General features: G+C 46.0%; 1 long non-coding RNA gene across 1 annotated transcript in view; it reads left to right on the top strand.

The window, feature by feature from the left end:
* LOC134911617 (uncharacterized) overlaps positions 1 to 2,741 on the top strand; it is a 45,025-nt gene extending 42,284 nt beyond the window's left edge. Inside the window, exons 2-3 of the long non-coding RNA XR_010176714.1 lie at positions 2,288 to 2,419; positions 2,563 to 2,741. This is a non-coding gene — a long non-coding RNA (uncharacterized LOC134911617). The remainder of the gene's footprint in view (positions 1 to 2,287; positions 2,420 to 2,562) is intronic.
* Positions 2,742 to 27,095: the final 24,354 nt, after the last annotated feature.

Genomic DNA, 27,095 nt, shown 5'->3' with positions numbered 1-27,095 from the left:
TACTGCAATTGGAGGCGAGATGGATCCATAAGTTGGATACGATCCATCCTCGCGGTCTAAATGAATATTTAAGCTTGAGCTGCTTTCTATGAGACAGGAGACATATTTGTGTTAAACTGGATGAAGGGGAGTACTCGTACTCCCTGAGCTTCAATATGTAATGAGTCATTTGCAGTACATCAAAATACTGCACTAAAACATCTTTTGTAGGAGAAGTTACAATATATCTCTTTGCTCGACAGTACCCTTTGGGGTCTATTTACAGTGGCCTGTGTATCCGTGAGAGACTCTCCCCTATTTAGGCCGTACATTAAGGGTATAGGACCGGTGGCCTGAGGTTTGCTTTTCCATATGTTAGCCTAATAGCGAGTTGATTACACTAATGACAGCAGCATGTGTTTTGATGTTTTTAACATTTCGTTTTTCCCTATCTGTATATTTATTAATGATGTGTATTTTCATTCATTTCACACATGGCGAAAGCAGTGTGTGTCTTAGGCACCATGGGTTTTAAGAATCTGATGTTTTATTATATGAATATCCACGTTCGTGGGTGTATTGGCACTTTTGTTTATGTTTATTTTGTTATGTCTCGTTTCTATAGTGATATATCCCCATGACAACGCGCGTTTCCTGCTCGTGTGTGCCCTCCCCGCTGCCGCGCCGCCCGGCAACGGAGTGACATCACTCGGAAGGGGCGGGCATAGCCGAATCCGGAAGTGCGGGCTCCGTGGACCGGGACGCCGCTGGCCGTGACGGAGGTGGACGAGCCAGGGGATGGTAAGGTATTTAAGTAACGTTTTTGCACTATTTGTCACTTGTTTTGCTGTGTCCTGAGGAAGGGAGTGTGACTCCCGAAACGTTGACGCACATTAAAGCACGTTTTCTACGTTTGTGAAAGCCTCCTGAGTGCCGCCTTCTACTCACCATATATATATATATATATATAAAACACACAGATGTGTCCTCATATATCGTTGCTGCGTACTGCGTAGCTGGCACCATACAATTCGTGCCAGCTCTTTGCGTTATAAGTCCCATTATAAGTTGCATTATAAATGTAACGTCATGTTATAATTGTAATGTGCTTTCTACTTTCTGTCCACCGGATGTTGCTTTTCCTAAACTGTACAGCGCATGCCTCAAATAGCCAACGGACCCTTCCTAGCGCCGCCTGCTGATTGGCTGACATTTCTTGTGACAATAAAGAACCATTAATCACTTCCCTTTATTAAAAAAAAATCCCTTTCTACTAAATACAATGCCACGCTGCCACCCTGTTCACTCAATTAATTTTGTTGTTACATTGTGTACTAAATCCTGGATTTTATAAACAGCATTATTATCTCGGAAAGAATCTGAGGTTTAGTTGCTATCAAACGGTGAGAAATATGTAATGCACTGTGCCACTGGGTCTCTATCTCATTAATTTGACCTCCAGATGGTGTCCATTGCTGTGCCGCCACGCTTGGCAGGTTCAAACCAACATTTTTTTTAAACGCAAATCAGACAAAACACATCACATATACACCAGGGGTGCTTACTGTAACCACGGTTGGCTGTGGCCTAACGAATACAGTGTCTGCCTGCAATGCATGCACCCCCGGGTTCGATACCCAGCAGGGTGCGCAATTATTATTTTTTTATGTACTTATTTATTATTTTTTAATTCAATAAAGTTATTTGGTGTGTCGCTTCTTCCCTTTACATCTGAATTTTTTTTCTCTTCTACAGTATTCTATGTCATGGTATGATGAGGTGCTATTTACACTGTATTGTTCACAGTCTATGCAGCTCCCTACACTACAGTATGCAACTCAATGCAGGCTTATGCACCTCCCCCATTGATCTCTCATTAGTATTCATTCCCGCTGAGGTCACTGTATGCCTGTACCAAAGCACCTCCCCCAGATGTGCTGCCGCCCGTTCACACTAGCTATTCATTTTGTTGTTACATTGTGTACTAAATCCTGGATTTTATTAGCATAAACAGCATTATTATCTCAGAAAGAATCTGAGGTTTAGTTGCTATCAAACGGAGAGAAATATGTAATGCACTGTGCCACTTTGACCCTTTCATGTGTCAATCTGTCATGTGTCATCCATGTTGACCAAGGCATGGTCAGTCAATAGTGGTCTTAACATGGTCGACCATCCAAACGGATACCTGTTGGGAGGTATGCAGTATTTTTTTAACCAATGTCGCTTTCCTGAGGCCCCACTTTTGCTGTTGGATGGAAAACACACTGCAATACCTTTTTATTAAATACACTTTTCTCTTCCGCAGGTTTCTCTGGAATGTTCTTGAATACCTGAACACATCTCCAGCTGAATGTTGCGCTGACTGTCCCCCCTTCTTCCCTGATGGCACACAGATGTGTCCCCCCCTCACTGCGGTATGACCAGGAGTACCCTTCAGGTGAGATGCTGCACCTTAACCCACCAATGTTGTGATACTTATGATTTTTAAATTTACCAATTCTGCGTTCCTGGACCCTTCTTTGGAAAGTGGAATGAAACACACTGTTATACCTTGTCATTAAACATTTTTCTATTCCGTAGGTTTCCGCTGGATGTTCTAGAAGACCCTAAACCCCTCTACAGTGGAAAGTGGCGCTGACTCCCCCCTTCTACCATGATGGCTTACTAGCAATGTGGCCCTCCCCCCCGTGTAGTGCTGTGTCCTAACCCTACTTGTAACACTGTCCACCCCAAAATCAATTTAGTTTTACAATAAAGACACACCATTTTTTTAATTTTTTTTTAAAGTTTATTATTGATAATAGAAATTTTCACAATCTGTTTTGAATTTAATAAAACTTGAAAACTTAATTCTTTTGGTGTGATCCTTGTACTTGATAGACAGTTGTTTGTAATTTTGTAGGATACCTGAAACAAACAAAAAAAACCCTAAGTTCCTTGAATGATAAAATCACGATTCACAAAACATTTCACACCAGCTGTTGTGGAACTACACAGCCCAGCACTCCCTGCCATTTGGTGGCAGAGAATGCTGGAAGGTGAAGTCCTACAAGAGCTTTGAGCAGGGATGGGGATCCTAAGGCCCTCTAACTGCTGTGGAACTACACAGCCCAGCATGCCTTTGCAACAGTTTTGCTTCCTGAACATGGTAAAACTGTTGCTGGGCATGCTGGTATGTGTAATTCCACAACAGCTAGTGGGCTGAGGGTTCCCCTTTCCTAAACTATGCCATGGGATTGTTACCTGCGGCTCTCCTGCTGCTGTGGAATTGCACATCCCAGCATGCCCTGCCACAGTTTTGATATTAAGACACGCGAAAACTGAGGAAGGGCGTGCTGGGATGTGCAGTTCCACAGCAGCAGGAGAGCCGCAGGTAGCAGTCCCATGGCCTAGTGCAGTGGTTCCTCCCCTCAGTCCACAAGTACCCCCAACAGTTCATGTTTTCCAGGTCTCCTCCCAAGTTTGCAAGTAATATATTTTTTTCTTCCCGTGGGTGTTTTACAATGTAGCAGTGCTTAAAGTTTAGACCTGTCCATCTGTTAGGGGACCTGTAAAACATGAAATGTTGGGGATACTTGTGAACTGATGTTGGGAACCACTGGCCTACTGGGACTAGGTTTGTGTGGTTGGGTGTTGTATGAGACATGTTACTCACCATTGTTACCTCTCCACGGTCTTTGATTTCCTGAGGCCGAATTTTGGACCATCCCTTTTGGAAAACACAACAGGTGAATAATCCTCTAACACATCATGGGACAAACTCAAATCATGAAAAAATAAAATAAAAAATAAATGTGGGATCAGAATTTGCTCTCTTTGGCCCATTTGAGTAAACCATAGCCAAAATATAAAGGAGCTGTCATACTTTCACCACATTTATACACGCACGCGCATGTATAACTAGGATCGTACGCCCAACTCCTTTGTAATTTAAAACCTACTCAGGGGAAAATTACAAGTTAAAACATTGCAAAGAAAAAAATAAACTAATGGGAGGGAGAAAAGGGGAACACAAAAATTATACAACAGTGTTTTTAGTCTCCAGTATCCTCTTCTTCATCCGGATCCAGAATTGGTGATGCGTTTGGTGGTGGTGGCCGTCTTCTTGGAGGTCTTGTTGGTGCAGCTGCTCGCGTCTGCCTGTAGATGGGGTACATACCTTGATTCCCTTGGTACTGTTGTGATTGTCCATACCAGGGTGCTGGTGAAGCAAGGACATATGGTGGGGGTCTCTGTGCAGCTGGTGACGGTTGTGGTGGTCTTGGTGTTGGTTGCAGTGCTCCAGGAAGTTTTTCTGAGATGAGCTGCATGGAAGTTGCGATGAGGCTGAGACTTGCTGCAGATTGCTGGTGGCTGGCTGCCATGCTCTCCGGTGCGGTGCTTTGACACACCAAGTTCTCCACCAATTTGCAGACAGCTGTTGTGAGAATCCGGAGACTGTCCAAGATGGTGTGTCGATCCTGTTGCTGTGTCTTCTAAATTTCTTGGAGAGTGTTGGCCATACTCTCCATTGTCCTCCTCATGCCCTCCATTTGGGTGTTGACTGTGTTTCTGAAGGAGTCCAGATGCTGATGCATCTCTGCAGCCAGGGTGTTGACTCTCTTCACTCATGAAGGTGGTTTTCCTCGTTGAAGATCCGCCACCAATGGAATTGGTGAAGCTGAAATTTAAAAACAAAAAATTAGTTACAGCACATATTAGATTTGAAAGGGATTTAGCACAACTTTTTAATGCTAAAAACATTATACATATCTATATACTAATTACTCACCAACAGGCGTGGAAACAGGTGGCTGTGGATCCACATCCTCCTCTTCCGATTCTTCCTGTAGTAAGTCCAGCCTGAAGTATGGTCCAATTTCTGAGGCCATTCTAGAGCTGGTTTGTGGCATGTCTTCTGTTTGAAAAATAGATAAGAAAAATACACCAAAAATTACGTACTTTCAAGTTTAGCATTACCCAAAAAAAAAACAAAGCAAACTAATTTCTACCTTCTTGGGTCTGAGGTCCCGCCGGTCCTGGGACATCCCTGACTCTTCATTCACAGTTCTTCAATATCCGTTTCATCCAGAAAAACCGGCAGTTTACAAGTATCATTCATTCTGCAGTACGCTCAGCCTCTGTATTACATCTGCTGGCCAGTTCCAGCTTTCATCTATTCTACAGCACCGAGGTGTTGGTAAGGACTGTCCATCTCCTAATCTCCCAAGCTAGCCTTGTGCGGATACCACACCTAAGGGAATATTACAACTGCTACTGTTTGTGGAACTATGTACTGTTTTTAATAATTTCTCATATCATACTGTGCAACTGCCGGTGTACCACCAGAACTGTGTTTAATAAACAAACATTCATTTTATCTTTGTTGTCACGGTCACATCTTCGGGCATTGGTGGTAGAAGTCCTCTGTGTCTAAAAGTCCTATTCAGCCACCTAGATTCACCTTTACACCAGCCCCTACAACTGAGGCTGCCTCAAACCAAGACCAACACCAGCCCTCAGTTGTGACAGTAAGCACTGAACTAATGAATCTGACCGGAGACCATGATCAAGCGGCCAGGCCAAAGCAAGAACTCGCAGCCCGACTTGAACATCAGGAGGCTGCACAAGGTCATGTTATCCGCTGTCTTCAGGATCTCTTCTCTCAGCTGGATGGAATCCAAACGACCCTTTGTGGTTCTGGGGCGTCTGGTGTATCGATGGCAGTACCTACAGTGGTAACCCCACCCACCATACCCACTTCTGCTCCACGTCTTCATTTACCTACTCCAGCAAAATTCGATGGGTCCCCAAAAGCCTGCAGGGGATTTCTCAATCAGTGCGAAATTCATTTTGAGTTACAGCCTGTCAGTTTTCCAACTGATCGCACAAAGGTTGCCTACATTATTTCCCTCCTTAGTGGCTCTGCTCTGGATTGGGCATCACCGTTGTGGGAGAGATCTGATACTTTGCTGTCTTCATATACTGATTTTCTGGCAACATTCAGGCGTACCTTCGACGAGCCAGGCCGAGTAACTTCAGCTTCTTCTGAGATTCTCCGTATCCGCCAGGGGACACGAACTGTTGGACAGTATCTAATACAGTTCCAGATATTAGCATCAGAACTGGCATGGAATGATGAAGCTTTACGTGCAGCCTTCTGGCATGGCCTATCTGAGCGTATCATGGACGAATTGGCTACCAGGGATTTGCCTTCAAAGTTGGATGAACTTATATCTCTGTGTACCAAAGTCGATCTATGGTTTCGAGAAAGGGCAATCGAGTGAGGAAGATCATCATTCTCCAAGTCTACTCCTCCTCCTCGTCAGCCATCTCCACCCAAGGACGAACCCATGCAGAGAGGTCATTCTCGTCTATCTCTGGCAGAGCGTAGGAGACGTCTCTCTGAGCATCTCTGTCTCTATTGTGCTGCACTAGCTCACGTTGTTAATGCCTGTCCCAAGCGTCCAGGAAACTCCAAGTCCTAGCCCGCCAAGGAGAGGGTCGGCTAGGAGCAATGCATTCCTCCCCACCTTCTAATGATTGTAATCTCCCAGTTTCGCTCCAAGTGGCTCAGTGTACTATGAACATTATTGCTCTATTAGATTCAGGAGCAGATGGGAATTTTATGACTGAGAAATACGTCAAGCGGTGGTCTCTACTCACGAGAGACTTTCGTCTTCCATATCTTTGACTACTGTGGATGGCAGCAAGATGTCTGATGCAGTCATTTCTTCCAGGACTCTACCAGTTCGTCTGAAAGTAGGAGTTCTTCATTCAGAATTAATTTCCTTTTTGGTGATTCCAAAGGCAACCCATCCGGTGGTTCTGGGCCTTCCATGGCTTCGTTTGCATATCCCTCTGATTGCCTGGAGGACGACCCATATCCTGGCATGGGGTCCGTCCTGTTTCCGGGACTTGTCTTTCCAAAGTACTTCCTGTATGTTCTTCATCCTCCAAGTCTTCTGATGTTTCACCTCCTCAGTACCAAGACTATACAGATGTGTTCAGTATAGCTTCAGCTGACGTCCTGCCCCCACATAGGGAGTGGGATTGTCCTATCGACCTCATCCCAGGGAAGGTTCCACCTCGAGGCCGAACGTATCCATTGTCTGTACCAGAGACTCATTCCATGGAGGAGTACATTAAAGAAAATTTGGCAAAGGGTTTTATCCAACCTTCTTCTCCAGCTGGCGCAGGTTTCTTCTTCGTTAAGAAGAAAGACGGTGGCCTGCGGCCATGCATCGGCTATAGAGGTTTGAACATCACAGTAAAAAAACGGTATCCTCTGCCTCTGATTACCGAACTCTTTGACCGGGTTAGCGGAGCAACCATCTTCACGAAATTAGATTTGAGGGGTGCCTATAACCTCATTCGGATCCGGAAGGGTGACGAGTGGAAGACCGCGTTTAACACCCGTGACGGACATTATGAGTACCTCGTCATGCCTTTTGGACTTAGTAACGCTCCAGCTGTTTTCCAACATTTCGTGAACGAGATCTTTAGAGCTATCCTCTATTGTAATGTCATGGTATACCTTGATGACATCCTCATCTTTGCCAACGATCTGGAGGAACATCGTTTTTGGGTGAAGGAAGTCCTGTCCCGTCTTCGTGTCAATTATCTCTATTGCAAGTTGGAAAATGCGTCTTTGAAGTCAAATCTATTCCGTTTCTAGGCTACATTGTGTCCGGTTCCGGACTAGGGATGGATCCTGAGAAAATCCAAGCTATTCAGGATTAGCCAATACCTACCACCCTCAAGGGTGTCCAGAGATTTTTAGGATTCGCCAACTATTACAGAAAATTTATTCGAGACTTTTCCACCATTGTGGCGCCTATTACCGCCTTTACCAAGAAGGGTGCTAATCCCTCAAAGTGGTCCAAAGAAGCCGTGCAAGCCTTCCATCTGTTAAAGCAAAGATTTACCTCAGCCCCGGTGTTGAAACAGCCAGATACCAACTTGCCGTTCACCCTTGAGGTGGATGCCTCCTCCGTTGGAGTGGGCGCGGTCCTGTCTCAAAGAGCCAAAGATGGTAATTTGCATCCTTGCGGCTTCTTTTCCCGGAAGTTTTCCCCTGCTGAGCACAATTAATGTCAAGAATTGTTGGGTATCAAGCTTGCTCTGGAAGAGTGGAGGTATTTGCTAGAAGGTGCTACCCATACCATCACGATTCTTACAGACCACAAAAATCTCCTGTATTTGAAGAGTGCACAATGTCTCAACCCCCGTCAAGCCAGATGGGCACTTTTTTTTCTAGGTTCAACTTTAAACTCCAGTTCTGTCCAGGGTCACAGAATCGCAAGGCTGATGCCCTTTCCCGCTCCTGGGAGCAAGAAAATGAGTCTGAGTCTACGGACAAGCATCCTATTATCAATCCAGTGGCATTCTCCACGGTAAGGATGGACTCTATGCCTCCATCAGGGAAAAGTTTTGTAAGGCCAGCTCTAAGGAAGAAGCTCATGCATTGGGCACATGCTTCCCGTTTTACCGGACATGCGGGCATCCAGAAAACCCTTGAATTCATCTCCAGATCATACTGGTGGCCGACCCTGAAAAAGATGTCACGGAGTTTATTGCTTCCTGCCCAAAATGTGCCCAACACAAAGTACCTCGCCAGTCACCCGCTGGACAACTGGTTCCTCTAGCTGTTCCTCATCGTCCATGGACCCATCTGTCAATGGACTTCATTACGGATCTTCCTATGTGTAACAAGTTTAATACCATCTGGGTGGTAGTTGACCGGTTCACCAAGATGGCTCATTTCATTCCCCTCACCAGTCTTCTGTCAGCTTCTAAGTTGGCTCAAGTGTTTATTCAAGAGATCTTCAGACTACATGGCCTCCCTGAGGAGATAATTTCTGACAGAGGAGTACAGTTCGTAGCCAAGTTTTGGCGAAGTTTATGTCTGGCCCTCCAAGTCAAATTAAAATTCTCCACAGCGTATCACCCCTAAACTAGTGGTCAAACTGAGAGGGTGAATAAGGACTTGGAGGCCTTCCTCCGAATTTATGTATTCTCATCCCAAGATGACTGGGTTCAACTTCTTCCTTGGGCCGAGTTCTGTCATAACAACCAATATCACTCGTCATCCTCTTCTACGCCATTCTTCACTAACTATGGATTTCACCCTAAAATTCCAGAATTACAACCGCTTCCAGCAACTTCAGTGCCAGCAGCTGATATCACTCTTTGTCAGTTTTCAAATAACTGGAAGAACGTTCGAGCGGCTCTACTCAGGGCATCTTTTAGATATAAGAAGTTTGCAGATAGTAGGCGTAGGGCAATTCCTGCCCTTAAAGTGGGTGATCGTGTTTGGCTATCTATGAAGAATCTGAGGTTAAGAGTTCCAAGCATGAAATTTGCTCCTCAATATATCGGTCCTTTTCGAATTGAACAAGTCATCAATCCAGTAGCCTTCAAACTTCAGCTTCCTCCATTCTTAAAAATTCCCAGGACATTTCATGTTTCCCTTCTGAAACCGCTGATCCTGAATCGGTTCCATTCAGCACTTCCTTCGGCTCCCAAGGTCCAGACTCAACGGGGTGTTGAGTATGAAGTCGCCAAGATTTTGGATTCATGCTTCTGTTATGGTCAACTTCAATACCTGATCGATTGGAAGGGCTATGGCCCTGAGGAACATTCCTGGACCAATGCTTCCGATGTCCATGCTCCTACATTGGTTCGGAATTTCCATTCTAAGTTTCCTCTGAAGCCAAAGAAGTGTCCTGGGGCCACTCCTAAAGGGGGGGGGGGGGGTGCTGTGACGATCCGGACTACTGGACATAATTTTTTACCTTTCAGGTGTCTTCTGAGGCTGGCTCAGCGTTCCAGGGCCGGGTCTCAATCATATGTCCTTACTTCATATTTCCTCCCTACTAGTCTGCAGGTGCTGTCACAAGGAACTCTTAAATTGAATGGCGTTTCTAGCTCATCGCGGCCTCTGCCGCCATTACTGAACTCTCAGCACTTGGACGGCTCTGCATAGCATCTCCTGTCAGTTGCGGCCTCCGCCGCCATTGCTGCGCTTTCAGGATGTGGACGGATCTGTGTGGCGTCTCCTATCAGCTGCGGCCTTTGCCGCGATTACATAGTAAAGCACTGCAGGTCTGTGCGGTGTCTCTCACCCACTGTAGCTTCTGCCGCTGGCGTTGGGAGGCTGCTGTGCAGTTTTGACATTCTCTGGGTCCTGCGCCCACTGCCGCCATTACTGTGAAAACTCCACATAGAATTACAAGCCAGGTTTCCCTCCAAGAATCAGTATGGGCGCAGCCATGTTGGTTCTGATCATGTGATGCTGTTTCCACCAGTCTACAGTCCTGCTGAGCTCAGCCTGATTGCTGATCCAATCCCTGCACTGCTGAGGGTATAAAGGGACTGACTCTAACAATTAACCTCTTGCGCTATAAAATAAGATATGGCTGATATTCAAATAACCAAACTGTGTATTCAGTAAATTTCATACGTTTTAATACATATAAAAAAAATCTAGACCGGTCTATAATATATAACAATATATGATCATAATAAATAATACAAAATGCATATGTATATTAATAAAAAATTCTCAAGGAGGTGGATCCAAGTTATTCTGTGCACAGTCATATACGAACAAACAAAAATCCGTGTCTCAGTCCGTATATTTATATTAATTATAACGTATAGCAGCTTTCATTAGAATCCGTATATATATTGTTGCTCCTTAATGGAATTTAGATGACAAAGTTCCTTATAATATTGCCCATCAGCAAGGACAAAAACGTTACATGGGAAACTTGCTCCCAGCTGGAACCTTACGTGTGGCTTCCGTCATCGATGTTTGACACAAGGGGGAGTCCCAATGGTGAACACAGTGGCCCCGGAATGAGGGATCCTGCGCCTGCACTGGCGTCCGCTTGCAGCGATGATGTCCAGTCACGGGGCTCAACGAGACCGCACCACTTTAGTGTTGCTTGCAAGCACCCAGGTCGCGGTCTCTCTCCTCCCAATCAGTGTCCGGCTTGTCAAAGTCGAAAAATATTGTAATGCATACATCATGTACTAACCACACACACATGCCCGCTGCGCGTGCACTTATTCCGCCGTGCGTGCACATATCCGCAATTTGCGTATGATCGCTCACGCGACCCTGCGCGTGGTATGGGTATTTACGGCGGAGTTTGTGAGCGCATAGAGGGTTATCAGAACATTACATATTTAACCCAAATAGTGCACTTTGTACACATAGCTCCCCTACACCACATCAGCAAGTATCAACAGTTTAAATGATTCCAGGACTAAGGGATTCACCTTTGGATGATAGGAAGGGACAGACACAGGTTATAGGGTGATGTCTAGTATCCAGCTGTAGGGTATTTTAAGGGTAACATTCCGGTGTTGGTTAGAGAAAGATCACATGTTCCTGCGTATAGTTATGTGCAGAAGTAGAATATAGATATGAACTGTATTTACTGTATATTATGTATGCGGCGGGAATCCAGAGGATACCACCCACAAGAGCAGTTGGGGAAAGACATCGCCCACCTTTTCAAATCAACCTATGACCTCTCCTGTAATGTAAAGATGCATCTCTGTGTCCAATGAACAAAGGGATTACAGTAACCATTGTATTGTATATGGAAGTTGTGTATAAAAAGCCTGTTGTTGCCTGGCCGGTCAGAAGACTCTGAACGCTATCTACCTGATGAGCGGAGGACTTGTCCAGGTTGCGCAAGCGAACATTCTCACGTATGTACATTGACTGTAGCCATTATTCTGTTGTAGATTTATCTTGTTAGCCTTGTAGTGTATAACTTGTAACTGTTATTCCCTTTCAAATAATCCACTGTGGCCTTAGAACCCAGCGGTTAACTACATATCGGTGTTGTGTCCTCATTTCCCTGCTAGGGTTTAAAGTGTTTAACTGTATAAGGTTTATGAGTGTATTGATAAGGTGTGTACGCACAGCAAGTACTTTATACCGTCAGCGCTGCGTAAGGTTTAAGGTGTAACATCATTTCAGTGCTTTGCGGCACATGGTTTAGAGTGTAAGAATAACATTGCATTGCATCACTAATAAGGTTTAAAGTTTATCAAGAGTGTGTGCGTGCGCTGTGTGTACTTTGTACACCCAGCGTGGCATGTGTACGCTAAGTACGTACAACGTACGGGACTCTGTACGCAAATAGCGTACAAAGTGCGTAGCGTGTATATGAAGTCTAGCGGCCGCAGCAGCTCCATGGTAAAACTGTGATTAAAGGTATAGCTTTATGGTTTAAGATAATATTGACATTATCAGGCTGATGACAGTACAAATTTCGGTAATGGAGACGGGTTCAGATGACAATATGAGGGTCCAATATCACACTTCTGACGCGTTTCGCTCCTTTAGCATAAGCTTTATCCAAGAATAATCTCCAGAAATTCTAGGACCCTTTTTATAGGACTAATCGCTATCCCTATTGGTGCAAATAATGGTGAATAATGATTACCTGTTGTTGCACCTGCTTGGCTACACCTCATGAAATCAGGCCTCCTTATAATCAGTTGTAGTACATATAAAAAACTTTATATTCCTATTGTTCCTTAACAGATCCTATACATATCTATACACAAAGTAATAAAAAGTATAAATATATAAATAAACAAAAAATATATATACAACATGTATATCCATACACACATAAACAAACCCGCTTGTCCATAAATTGCACTTCTCACTTTAAAAATCCAAAACATATTCCAAACAGATTACCCTTTAAATATATTCCTATATAGTACTATCTTCCTAATTGTGAATCAAACTCATTAACTCATCTCTCGTATACCATTTCTCTACCATCCCTCCATCCTCCGTCCATTATAACCATATGTTCTAACTAATCTTATCTAATTACCAATTGACCCAATGTTAGATTTTATTCCTCCCATCAAAGAGTTATCTAGATCACCATATATACATCACCCTATATTTCATATTATTTCAATGAGATAATCAAGTTAACCCTCATGTAAATCATGATGTTATGACCTCCACTCATAAAATAAAAATAAGCATAAACACTAATAACTAAAATATTATTTCAATTAATGTTAATAAGTGTCTTCCCCCTCCGTGATTCAAACACACAACTTCACACTTCCCAATCCTTTTCTCTACCGTTCCTCCACCACTGAACTCATACCCAGCATATGTTTATATTCTTTAATACATGAACTACGGACCTGATCCCTGATCCTCTCACTCTTTAGAGAAACGTGGCCTTTCGCAGCCCTTGACATGGTATTATTGTGTGGTCATCTGAACTATTAGGAAGAATACACTGTTGTCCTGCATGCAATTTTAATTGCATTATGTTATATATGTTTTGTTACAATATCACTAAGGGACTTCTAGAGTCTAATAAACACAAAAATGGATTAGCATTCTGGTCAATAATATGCATTAATATGTTATGCTGGCTAAATGCATGACATTCAATGCACAAACAGTTTTAGGCAGTAGACCTAAACATGCATGACCTGCTGTAAACTTCACCACAAAAGCAACTCCACTGCACACTTGTATGCTCAAGGTGTGTCACACGCCATAGGCGGCATTCACCGCGCTTACCCCTGCGTGCCTGCTGGTCTGTGTTGCGGCCTCCGCCTTCGATGGTCCACGGGCTCCGGCGTCTGGCTGGCGCGGCTCCCGGCGGTTCCCCGGGGCAGGGGCGCCGCCATGACACCCGGCATCACGTGGGCGGGGAGCGGGTGACGTCATCAGACTGTTCCGCCAATCCAGCGGAGGCAGGAGATTCAAAGGCAGACGCCGGGCAGAGCCTCGGCGCCTGAGTATCGTCTTTTCCCCTGAAGTGGATGCCAGTGCTCTTGTTCCCGGCGAATCTCTCTGCTGTCGTACCCCAGTGTCTCCGGCACTTCCAGGTGCCAGTTGCTGCACAGTTCCAGCATATACAGCGGCTGGAGTGTTCCTCTGCAATCCAGTCACCAGTGCTTCTTGGAGTCAGCGTGGGCTGCGGGCTAAACGCCGCTCTCAAGTTCTACAAGTCATCAGTGTCTTTAAACACCGCTTTCAAGTTCTACAAGTCATCAGTGTCTTTAAACACCGCTCTCAAGTTCTACAAGTCATCAGTGTCTTTAAACACCGCTCTCAAGTTCTACAAGTCATCAGTGTCTTTAAACACCGCTCTCAAGTTCTACAAGTCATCAGTGTCTTTAAACACCGTTCTCAAATTCTACAAGTCATCAGTGTCTTTAACCACCGCTCCCAGGTTTTGCAAGTTACCAGTGTCTTTAACCACCGCTCCCAAGTTTTGCAAGTTACCAGTGTCTTTAACCACCGCTCTCAAGTCATACAAATCATTAGTGACTTTAACCACCGTTCTCAAGTTCTACAGTGTCTTTAATCAACGCTCTCAAGTCATGCAAATCATCAGTGTCTTTAACCACCGCTCTCAAGTTCTATAAATCATCAGTATCTTTGGTCACCGCTCTCAAGTCATACAAATCATTAGTGTCTTTAACCACCGCTCACAAGTATTTCAAATCATCAGAGTCTTTAACCACCATTCACCAGTTCTTCAAATCATCAGTATCTTTAAAAACATCACTCACAAGTTCTTCAGTCACTATTATCTTGTACCAACACTCACAAGTACTTCTTTTCCTGGAATCTTTAACATTGCTTACAAGTTCTCCTATAAGCCTGGACATTCCCCTCATACGTTCCTTCTCTGCTATGTGACATTGTGTTGCTCCCTTCCTGCAATAAAGTTCTTTAATATTTTCACCAGGCTTTACTGTCAGAGTCCTATATGAGGAAGACCTATATCAAGCCATCCCTGTTCCGACCCAACTGTGGTTCCTCTCCCCTACCATCGGGAGAACCCCCGAGTTCACAACACCCCCAACCTAGGTCAGTGACAGTATACTCAGGCCTCATGGACCCGGGCGATCGGAGCCCAGAGGCAAGTACCATCCAGGACTTGATTTCTCAAGTACAAAGTCAGGAAGCAGCACAGGGCCAGGTGATGCATTATCTCCAGGAATTATCTGGCCGGCTGGATCAAATTCAGACTTCTCTGGCTTCAGTAGTACCGGCTCCGGCTCCAGTACCCGCTCCAGTGGTTGTCTCTAGTAATGTTCCATCCTCCTCTGGAACCAGGTCACGCCTTCAGCTCCCTACTCCTTCTCGCTATAATGGGAATCCAAAGAATTGCCGTGGTTTTCTCAATCAGTGCGTGGTAGATTTTGAACTTCTTTCACATAACTTCCCTACTGATCGGTCCAAGGTGGCATACATTATTTCTTTGCTCGAGGGTTCAGCGTTGGACTGGGTGTCTCCGTTATGGGAGCGATCTGATCCATTGGTTTCTAGTTACACCAATTTCATTCCGTCATTCCGTAGGATCTTTGATGAGCCCGGCAGGACGACCGCTGCCTCTGCAGACTTGCTTCGTGTCCGACAAGGCTCTCGTTCAGTGGGACAGTATGTGATTAATTTTCAGACCATAGCCTCAGAACTGCGCTGGAATAATGATGCCCTTCGGGCTGCCTTTTGGAACGGGCTCTCCGATCATCTAAAGGACGAGTTGGTCACTAGAGATTTGCCGGATTCTTTAGAACAGTTGATCTCGCTCTGTGTAAAGGTGGATCTTTGCATGCAGGAACGAGGTGGCGAACGTAGTCGGTCAGATCGATCAAGGGTCCGATCTCTTCCGTCTAAGCAAACGGTTATTCCAAGTCCTGATGAATCCATGCAGATTAATCGATCTCGGCTGTCCCCAGAAGAACATCAGCGTCGTCGTGAGGGTAGACTCTGCTTCTACTGTGGAGCCGCGGATCACTTTCTCAAGTTTTGCAAGTCTCGCCCGGGAAACGGGCAGTCCTAGCTTGTTCCGGAGGAGTCGAGCTAGGGGTTTCTTCTAAACCTTCTTCGCCAGTGGACTGTTTACTCTCCGTGTCTCTGTTCTCCGAGTCAATAGCCAAACCCGTTAAGGCTCTGCTGGACTCAGGGGCTGCAGGGAATTTTATTTCCCTTTCCTGTGCCCAGGATCTGGGTCTTCAGCTACGGTCGGTCGAACGACCTATTACGTTGACTGCTATCAATGGTACCCAAATTTCTAACGGTCTGATTTCAAGTTGTACAGTACCAATCAAATTGCAAGTGGGAGCTCTGCATCAAGAACACCTGGAGTTCCTAGTGATTCGGGAGATGCCCTACGATCTGGTTCTTGGCCTTCCTTGGCTTAAACTTCACAACCCTCACGTCGACTGGAGTTCGACACAAATAACATCTTGGAGTTCTTTTTGTCATTCAAATTGTCTCACCCCTGTCTATCCGCTCCGTGTATCTTCCAAGTCAGATGAAGGGCTCATTCCGGAGGCCTATCGGGAGTTTTCTGACGTGTTCTCGGAGCAAGCGGCCGATCAGCTACCACCGCATAGACCAGGGGTGGGGAACCTCCGGCCCGCGGGCCGTATAAGGCCCGCGAAGCCGTTTGTTCCGGCCCACCCGCTCCTCTCAGTGAGACACGCAGCCGCACAGTCCGGCGGCAGCGTGTGTCTGCTGTCACCACACGGAGGAGAGCGCGGCCATTGTCGGGCGGCGGCAGCGTGTAGGACTTGAAACCAGCCGCCGGTTCGTGAGCCAATCAGAGCTCGTGGACCGGCAGCCAATCAGGTGCCGCGGCTGCCGGTCCGCGAGCTCTGATTGGCTCTCGAACCGGCGGCTGGTTTCAAGTCTTACACGCCGCCGCCCAACATAGCCGCGCTCTCCTCCGTGTCCCTGCCGAAAGGAGCGGTAAGCGGAACGGGGGGGAAGGGGGGGGGGGGGGCATCTGTATACCTGGCACTGTGGGGGTCAACTGTATACCTGGCACTGTTGGGGGCATCTGTATACCTGGCACTCTGGGGGCATCTGTATACCTGGAACTGTGGGGGCATCTGTATACCTGGCACTGTGGGGGCATCTGTATACCTGGCACTGTGGGGGCATCTGTATACCTGGCACTGTGGGGACATCTGTATACCTGGCACTGAGGGGCATTTGTATACCTGGCACTGTGGGGACATCTGTATACCTGGCACTGTGGAGGCATTTGTATACCTGGCACTGTGGGGGCATCTGTATACCTGGCACTGTGGGGGTATCTGTATACCTGGCACTGTGGGGGCATTTGTATACCTGGCACTGTGGGGGCATTTGTATACCTGGCACTGTGGGGGCATCTGAATACCTGGCACTGTGGGGGCATCTGTATAACTGGCACTGTGAGGGGCATTTGTATACCTGGCACTGTGGGGGCATTTGTATGCCTGGCACTGTGGGGGCATCTGTATGCCTGGCACTGTGAGGGGCATTTGTATACCTGGCACTGTGAGGGCATTTGTATACCTGGCACTGTGGGGGCATCTGTATACCTGGCACTGTGAGGGGCACTGTGGGGGCAAAAGTGGATCTGGCACTGCACTATTGGGGGCATATGTGTATCACGTCCCATTTTAACTGGCCACACCCATTTTTTGGGCGCGCGCGGGGGCAAACTTGTATGGCCCCCGAAGGATTTTATAAATATCAAAATGGCCCTCGGTAGAAAAAAGGTTCCCCACCCCTGGCATAGACCCTGGGACTGCCCCATTGAGCTCATTCCAGGGAAAATGCCACCTCGGGGTCGAATTTATCCCTTATCATTGCCCGAGACCCAAGCTATGTCGGACTATATCAAGTTTAATCTGCAGAAAGGATTCATCCGCCCCTCTACCTCCCCGGCGGGGGCGGGTTTCTTTTTTGTAAAGAAGAAGGACGGAGGGCTGAGACCATGTATTGACTATCGTGGTCTAAATGATGTCACCATTAAGAATAAGTATTCTTTGCCGCTCATTACGGAGCTTTTTGATAGAGTTCACAGAGCCCGAGTTTTCACCAAGCTTGATTTAAGGGGAGCTTATAATTTGATACGTATCCGACAGGGGGACGAATGGAAGACGGCCTTCAATACCAGGGACGGGCGTTACGAGTATCTCGTAATGCCGTTTGCCCTCAGCAACGCCCCTGCCGTCTTCCAGGGATTCATTAACGAAGTCTTTCGGGATATGCTATACCTAAGTGTAGTGGTATATTTGGATGACATTCTGATATTTTCTAAAAATCTCACAGACCAGAGAATACAGGTCAAAGAGGTACTTCTTCGATTGTGATAGAATCATCTTTATGGCAAGATTTCCAAATGTACTTTTGAGGTTCCTTCTATTCCATTTCTTGGTTACATCATTTCGGGCACGGAGCTTCGTATGGATCCAGAGAAACTTACTGCCATCCGGGTCTGGACTCAGCCTCTTTCCTTGAAAGCGGTACAACGATTTCTGGGTTTTGCAAATTACTACCGGAAATTTATAAAGAGATTCTCTACCATCGTGGCACCTATTACTGCCCTAACCAAGAAGGGTTCTGACCCAAGTCATTGGTCCTCCGAAGCTGTAGCAGCGTTCGCTCAGTTAAAGGCAGCCTTTATGTCCGCTCCAGTACTTCAACAACCAAATTTTTCAAAACAATTCTTTTTGGAGGTTGATGCTTCCACGGTAGGCATAGGTGCCGTGCTTTCGCAGTACACTCCAGATGGGAAGTTACATTCATGTGGTTTCCATTCTCGCAAATTCTCTCCTGCGGAACAGAATTACACCATTGGAGACAAAGAGCTTTTGGCAATAAAATCTGCCTTGGAGGAATGGAGATATCTTTTGGAAGGTGCTAAACACCTAATTACAATTTTCACTGATCATAAGAATTTGCTGTACCTCAAGACGGCCCAGTGTTTGAATCCCAGTCAAGCTAGATGGGCGCTCTTCTTTACTCGGTTTTCGTTTGTTATTAAGTACCGGGCTGGGACTTTTAACACCAAGGCTGATGCTTTATCCCATTCCTTAACAGCTTTGGATGAGGAGATTTCCATTGAGAAGGCTTTGATTCTCAGTCCAGTTTCTATGTCAGCGGCTCCCACCGCTCTGGGTCCTCCTCCTGGGATAATGTCTGTGCCAGCTAAATTTTGACCAAGGTTGTTGCAGTGGGCTCATATTTCCAAGTTTTCCGGTCATCCTGGAGTTCAAAAGATGTGGGAGTTTCTACGAAGGTCTTACTGGTGGGACACTGTGAAGAAGGATATTCAAGATTATGTCAACTCATGTCCTCAGTGTGCTCAGCACAAAATTCTTCGTTTGCCTCCTGCGGGGTTGTTGCATCCATTGTCCATTCCTCAGAGGCCTTGGACCCATATCTCTATGGACTTTGTCACCGAATTGCCCCTCTCCAAGGGTCACAATACTGTCTGGGTAATTATCGACCTTTTCTCTAAGATGGCACATTTTGTACCTTTGACCGGGTTACCATCAGCTCCCAAGTTGGCTTTGTTATTTATCTGAGAACATTTCCGCCTGCACGGCTTACCTCAGGAAATCGTCTCTGACCGGGGGGTACAATTCACTGCAAGATTCTGGAGAGCTCTCTGTACGGCCTTACAAATAAAACTCAAGTTTTCATCCGCTTACCATCCACAAACCAATGGGCAAACTGAACGCGTCAATCAAGATTTAGAGACTTTTCTCCGTGTTTATCTTTCTCCCTCGCAAGATAATTGGGTGGAACTGTTGCCATGGGCTGAGTTTGCCCATAATCATCTGTACCACTCTTCGACTGGTGAGTCCCCATTTTTCATTAATTATGGGTTCCATCCTCAAGTTCCTGAATTACCCATTTGTCCTCCGGAGGATGTTCCTGCTGCAGCCTCTACTCTTCGGCACTTCAGCCAAATTTGGAGTCGAGTTCATGCTAATCTCAAGAGAGTCTCCGGCCGCTATAAGTTCTTTGCGGATAGGAAGCGACGAGCAGCTCCCCAATACAAGGTTGGTGACAGGGTATGGCTTTCCACCCGCTACCTCCGGTTAAGGGTGCCCACTATGAAGTTTGCCCCAAAGTTTATTGATCCTTACCCCGTGTTACAGGTCCTGAACCCGGTTGTCTGCAAATTGGGGTTGCCTTCCCACGTTGTTTTAAACCGTTTCCATTTAAAGTCCCAGAGGCCAACCTCTGCAGAGTCTGAAGCTGGAATGGACTTTGAAATCAAAGCTATTCTTGACTCTCGTTATCTTCACAAGAATCTACAGTATTTGGTGGAGTGGAAAGGTTTTGGCCCCGAGGAGAGGAGCTGGGTTAAGGCTACTGAAGTTATGGCTCCCAGACTGGTGCGGATTTTCCATTCCAGACATCCAACATAACCTGGAAAGTGTCCTTGGGCCACTCCTGGAGGAGGGGGTACTGTCACATGCCATAGGCGGCGTTCACCGCGCTTACCCCTGCGTGCCTGCTGGTCTGTGTTGCGGCCTCCACCTTCGATGGTCCACGGGCTCCGGCGTCTGGCTGGCGCGGCTCTCGGCGGTTCCCCAGGGCAGGGGCGCCGCCATGACACCTGGCATCACGTGGGCGGGGAGCGGGTGACGTCATCAGACTTTTCCGCCAATCCAGCGGAGGCGGGAGATTCAAAGGCAGACGCCGGGCAGAGCCTCGGCGCCTGAGTATCGTCTTTTCCCCTGAAGTGGATGCCAGTGCTCTTGTTCCCGGCGAATCTCTCTGCAGTCGTACCCCAGTGTCTCCGGCACTTCCAGGTGCCAGTTGCTGCACAGTTCCAGCGTATACAGCGGCTGGAGTGTTCCTCTGCAATCCAGTCACCAGTGCTTCTTGGAGTCAGCGTGGGCTGCGGGCTAAACACCGCTCTCAAGTTCTACAAGTCATCTGTGACTTTAAACACCGCTTTCAAGTTCTACAAGTCATCAGTGTCTTTAAACACCGCTCTCAAGTTCTACAAGTCATCAGTGTCTTTAAACACCGCTCTCAAGTTCTACAAGTCATCAGTGTCTTTAAACACCGCTCTCAAGTTCTACAAGTCATCAGTGTCTTTAAACACCGTTCTCAAATTCTACAAGTCATCAGTGTCTTTAACCACCGCTCCCAAGTTTTGCAAGTTACCAGTGTCTTTAACCACCGCTCCCAAGTTTTGCAAGTTACCAGTGTCTTTAACCACCGCTCTCAAGTCATACAAATCATCAGTGTCTTTAACCACCGTTCTCAAGTTCTACAGTGTCTTTATTCAACGCTCTCAAGTCATGCAAATCATCAGTGTCTTTAACCACCGCTCTCAAGTTCTATAAATCATCAGTATCTTTGGTCACCGCTCTCAAGTCATACAAATCATTAGTGTCTTTAACCACCGCTCACAAGTGTTTCAAATCATCAGAGTCTTTAACCACCGTTCACCAGTTCTTCAAATCATCAGTATCTTTAAAAACATCACTCACAAGTTCTTCAGTCACTATTATCTTGTACCAACACTCACAAGTACTTCTTTTGCTGGAATCTTTAACATTGCTTACAAGTTCTCCTATAAGCCTGGACATTCCCCTCATACGTTCCTTCTCTGCTATGTGACATTGTGTTGCTCCTTTCCTGCAATAAAGTTCTTTAATATTTTCACCAAGCTTTACTGTCAGAGTCCTGTATGAGGAAGACCTATATCAAACCATCCCTGTTCCGACCCAACTGTGGTTCCTCTCCCCTACCATCGGGAGAACCCCCGAGTTCACAACACCCCCAACCTAGGTCAGTGACAAGGTGAAAATACTAGCTATTGATGTGTAATCAAATTTTAAAAGATTGTTTTTTCACTTTAGTTTTAATTATTATTATTATTATTATTATTATTATTATGATTAGACTTGTGTCTTTGTAGATACTACTGTGTGATTGTTACTTTGCTTAACCTGAAGCATACACTCCCATTCCAAATTTGCCTCTGCTCTATAAATAACATCCTTTTAAACATTCGTGATACATAGCAAATGACTGTAACTAGTACCCTATGCGGTTTCAGGTAGATAGAAACTTTCTATGTGCTATTAGGCAATTTACTGTGCAGTGCGCACAGTAAATTGCCTAATAGCACATAGAAAGTTTCCATTGCTTAGTTATTGATGTGAAGTTATTGTTTTGCTTGGTAGCAGCAGGGTTGTCTTCTAATACCATATCTACATAAAAATCCACTATTAAAGACACTGCTTTTTGTAATTTACACAGTAAGCCCATGCTAATAAATGTACCTAAAATGTATTCTGGTAAACCACCCTCCCACGAGTGTAGGTATACTACATATATGCTGTCAGCTGTACGTGTGTGTGTGTGTGTGTGTGTGTGTGTGTGTGTGTGTGTGTGTGTGTGTGTCTAAATATAGAAACAGGATCTCTAGTTTCCTTCATACATTTTGCCTTTTCTAGCACTGAAGCATTCACTAAACTGCATTAAGATAGAGCTAGCATATGCGTAGTTGCAGAGTTGGACTTGCCCACAGGGGCATCCCCCCAGTGGGCCTCACTGCCTGTGGGCCCACCACCTCCTCCCCTAGGGATCAAGATTCCAGACTGTACACTTGAATTGTACATTATACATACAGTATGGTACATTATACTGAACAGGATTATGGTGTATTTTCTACAGTGCATTCTTTTTATTAATCTGGTACATTATCATGCATGCACTAGCAGTATTTACTATATATATTTGTCATGGGCCCAGACCATGCACGAATGGTTAGGCAAACCAATGTGGTGGTTGGCCACACCCCTAAACATGGGCCCCTGCCACTGCATTTCCCCCGATGGACACTTCATGCCCCAGTCCGACATTGCGTAGCTGTACCTGTTACTTGCACTTTCTGCAGCTGATTACATTGGTTTCCACATGGAAACATCAGGGTGTAGAGTGGATCTTGATCCAGAGGCACCAAAAGGATAAAGGTTTAGGCTGTCCCAGGATGCATTGGGGCCTCCTCTATAACCCCGCCTCCAGGCACTGTGAGCTCAGCTTCAGCTGGTGTTTGCAGCAGCAGGTCACTTAACAGGTGGGCTGCACTGGGCAGCCCTGAAAAAGCTTTTTCTGACAGAAAAATTATTCAAAACTGGGCTGTCAGCGCTGTATGTCATGGTGACAATTCAGTACTGCAGCTATATCACCTCCCAAGCGGCGTTGCATACTCCCGTGGCCTGTTCCCGGGTACTTGCAGCAGAGACGCTCTGGATTTAGGCACATGGTCACAGTCGCTCTCCTGGTTCATGTGGCTGCTACGGGGAGCAGGTAAGAGGGTCACCCAGGCGGGACCCGCCATTAAATCTCGTTCCGTCTGTGACCTAGGGAGACCGGTCGCGGCGCTGCCGTGGACACTGTCACCAAGCAGGGACCCCACTAGACCACCAGGTCATAAGAGCACAGGTCGGGTGTACTAACGCCCCATTTAATAAGGCTTACTAGTACCTGGGGTGGAAGTCCAGCATAGGTGGAGCTGGCGCTTGACCTGTAGTTTCTTCAACAGCCCAGGGCGGCATCTACTGCAGATGTTCCCGCCCTGGAGCTGCCTCACACTCTCCTGCACTCCCTGACTGAGACGCTTGGCGCCATCTTATAAGCATCGTTGCGGCTAGTCTCTGGGACTACAGGGCTAGGTCTCCCTTATAAAGCCGCCTGTATACAGTGCTATGAAACACTTGAGTATTATACATGTCTTTATACAGACAGCGTTAGTTAAGAAATAGTGTACCTATTACAGGATATATTGTATGAGTATTCTGATATATACCTCTGGTCTAGGAATGTGCTGTGTTATATATATTTCTCCGGCAGGCTCCACAGGTTATCCACAGGATAACATTGGGATATGATGATGAGACAGCGGATTTGCATCAAAAGGTCAAAGCTTTCAGCCTCCCTGCATGCAACGGGCCCGTCCATATATCCCCGCCTCCTGGCTCAGGCAAATCAGTTTTTTGTTTGGTGTGGCAGGAGCTGGACCATGGTCAAGAGAACTTCTGTTTTTTAGCAGTCATAAGCTTTTTTATTTTATTTTTATAGTCTTACTATTCTTCTTGAGTTATCTTTCTAAAAAGCTTCTTATACGTACCTTAGAAAGAGTCACTCCAACATCTCCCCACCGGGTCGCGACAATGCTTACACATGAGTACAGCGCTGTTTCAGCGGGCATCTGTGTCAGATGTACTAGCAAGTCCAGCAGATGTTACCAGGCTGTGGCCGGAGCATGCGGAGAAGGTAAGGCATCAGTATCGCTTAGAGGGGGAACACGGACAAAGCCGCACTGTTTTGGGAGGAGACTACCAAACAGTCGGAGATGTGGCTGCCACCTAGGGTGCACCAGCACTAGGCCTTAGGGATCATAGGCTCCAGGGGTAGTATGAGGACGCGATCCCTAGGGTTGATGTCAGCAGTGGGGAGTCAGATGCTCCCCTGGTCGCTCCTCCCCCCGATTCATGACCAGTTTCCTCTGAGTCTCCCTCCATGAACTGTTTTCCAACTTCTGTCTGAGACTCTGTGTATCTAAAAGGACCCAGTCACAGCATAGGCGGCTGTGTGGCTGGTGCGTCAGTATTCACTTGGGCCTCTGTGTTCACTGTAGGTTCACGGGGCGATTATGTACACTATTAGCGTCTGGATCCACTCAGCGTTCGATAAAGTACTGATTGGTCCTGGAAGCGGGTTGAGTCTCCCTGTATCCCACTATACTGAGCCTCTATCTACTGTTTGAGTACGAATAGTTGGATAAGTGCCTGATGCATATGAGTCTGATAACTATTGCTGCTGTTTTCTTTTACTGTGCGACTGAATACGTTTCAACTCCTATAAAAGGTAATGCAGTAATATGTTCTCCTACATACTTGGAATGTATTTGTAGTTGATTATGTGCTCATATTGCATATTATACTAATGTATAACCTGTGACTGATTGTTAGTGTGATTGCTGACTTTACTATAATTCTGTCAGTTTTCTGTGTATTCCGATCCTCAATGCTGGTGCAAAGCAGGATAGGGTCAGATTGTATGACACTTTAATAAAATATAAAATGATTACAGTCACAAATTGTGTAGTACACTGTGCAAGTGTGTGTTTATTTATCATGTCTAAGAGCGGCAAGAGTGATGAAAATACACTCACAACAGCACCAACACTCATGTCATGTTTGTCTTGCAAGGCTGGGTTAACCTCTCAGGATCTGGTTCAGAATGTGTTTTTTGTAAATTGTTTTAGCTTTCTTTCACCAAAGTCTCTTGAAAAATCCAAGGCAGACGCAGGCGCAAGTTGAACCCCCATGGCCTATGTTTGCACAGACGTTATCCAGCATAGCTGAGCGGATAATTACAGCTTCTGTACCAGGGAGGCACTATTAACTATTCTGTACCAGGGTTACACTATTAACCCTTACATGCAGCATTCCACCTGGAGTTTATCACATCCAGCAGGGGAAGCAACAGCCTCTCAACAAAAACAGGCTGAAAGGCCAGTGGTAAGTAAATCACATAGACATGAAACAACATCTTCATAGTCTATACATGTTTCAGATGAGGATTCATCTGAGGATGAAGACTCATTACACTCCGGTTCTGCATATGGAGATGAGGAGGAAGGTCTGAGCTCAGTGGACATATCTGAGTTAATTAATGTGATCTGAGTTAATTAATCCTTAGAAGCATCAGCAGAGCCTGTGTTAAACCTAAGACACCTGTGTTTAAATGTCCCAAAACAGTTAGGACTGAGTTTCCTGGGTCAGAACAGCTGATGGAAATTATGCAAGAGGCTTGGATTACGCCCAGTAAGAAGTTTAGAATTCCAAGGAAATGGAATTCCAATTATCCTCTTCCAGCTGGTGACTGTTTAAAGAGGGAGGTGGCTCCCAAAGTAGATAAACATGTCATTCGATTAGTGCGAAAATCTACATTTACTCTGCCTTCAACATGATTAAATGATGTCACGGATAGGAGAGTTGATGGTTTTCTAAAAAAACATCTTTTTCCTTTCTGGGGCAATCATAAGACCAGCCATTGCTTCACCCTGGATGGCAAAAGCAGTGGCTGCCTGGGCTGATGCATTGGAAGGGGATCTTTCAATGCATCTAGAGAGCAAAAATCCCATGTTGCACATATCAAAAAGGCTGCAATGTTTTTGGAAGAAGCAGCAGTAGCCGGTCGCAGAGCAGTTTGACTATGTACATGGAAAGCTGAATAAGAATCCAAAAAGGTTTTGGAGTCTTTACCTTTTACTGGAGATATTCTTTTTGGTAAAGAATTATCCAGTATTTTGGAGTCAGAAGCAGACTACAAGAAAGTGAAATTTCCTTCCACATACAAATTCAAACCTAAATTTCCAACTTTTTCGGCCCTTTTGGTCTCAAGGGAAAGCAAAAGGAAAAGGTGATGGCAAACAGTCCCAATACAATAAGTCTGGTAAGACTAAAAAGCATTGGGCTACCAGAGGACCGGCTTCTAAATCAGAAGATAAGCCATCAGCCTGATGGTGCGGGCCTCCATCTGTGGGATCCCAGGGTGGGAGGCCGACTTCTTCAATTTGCACAGATCTGGCAGCAGTCTACCACAGATGCCTGGGTGCAAGAAGCGGTATCTCTCGGGTATGCATTTGCTTTCAAGAAACACCCTCCTTTATTTTGTACCAGCCTGTCTTCAGTGGAAACGAAGGGGGTCATTCCGAGTTGATCACTAGCTGCATTTGTTCGCAGCGCAGCGATCATGCTAAAAAAACGTCAGTTCTGCGCATGCGTATGTGGCGCAATGCGCTTGCGTGACGTACGGGCATAATGAACGATGTCGTTTTGCACAGGGTCTAGCGATGCATTTCAGTCGCACTGCTTGCCGCAGAGTGATTGACATGAAGTGGGCGTTTCGGGGAGGCAAATGACCGTTTTCAGGGAGTGTGCAGAAAAACACAGGCGTGCCAGGAAAAATGCAGGCGTGGCTGGGCGAACACTGGGCGGGTTTGTGACGTGAAATCCGGAACGGAATAGTCTGAAGTGATCGCAAACGCTGAGTAGGTTATGAACTACTCTGAAACTACACAAAAAAATGTTGTAGCCGCTCTACGATACAACCGTTTGCACTTCTGCTAAGCTAAAATACACTCCCAGTGGGCGGCAACATAGCGTTTGCACGGCTGCTAAAAACTGCTAGCGAGCGAACAACTCAGAATGACCCCCGAAGGCCATGGCAAGACGCAGTTCAGAAATTGCTTCAGTCAGGAGTAATCATTCCAGTTCCTCCT

The sequence above is a fragment of the Pseudophryne corroboree genome, chromosome 4 (assembly GCF_028390025.1).
Source record: "Pseudophryne corroboree isolate aPseCor3 chromosome 4, aPseCor3.hap2, whole genome shotgun sequence".
Classification (NCBI taxonomy): domain Eukaryota; kingdom Metazoa; phylum Chordata; class Amphibia; order Anura; family Myobatrachidae; genus Pseudophryne; species Pseudophryne corroboree.
This window is presented reverse-complemented; position numbering and strand designations above follow the sequence as displayed.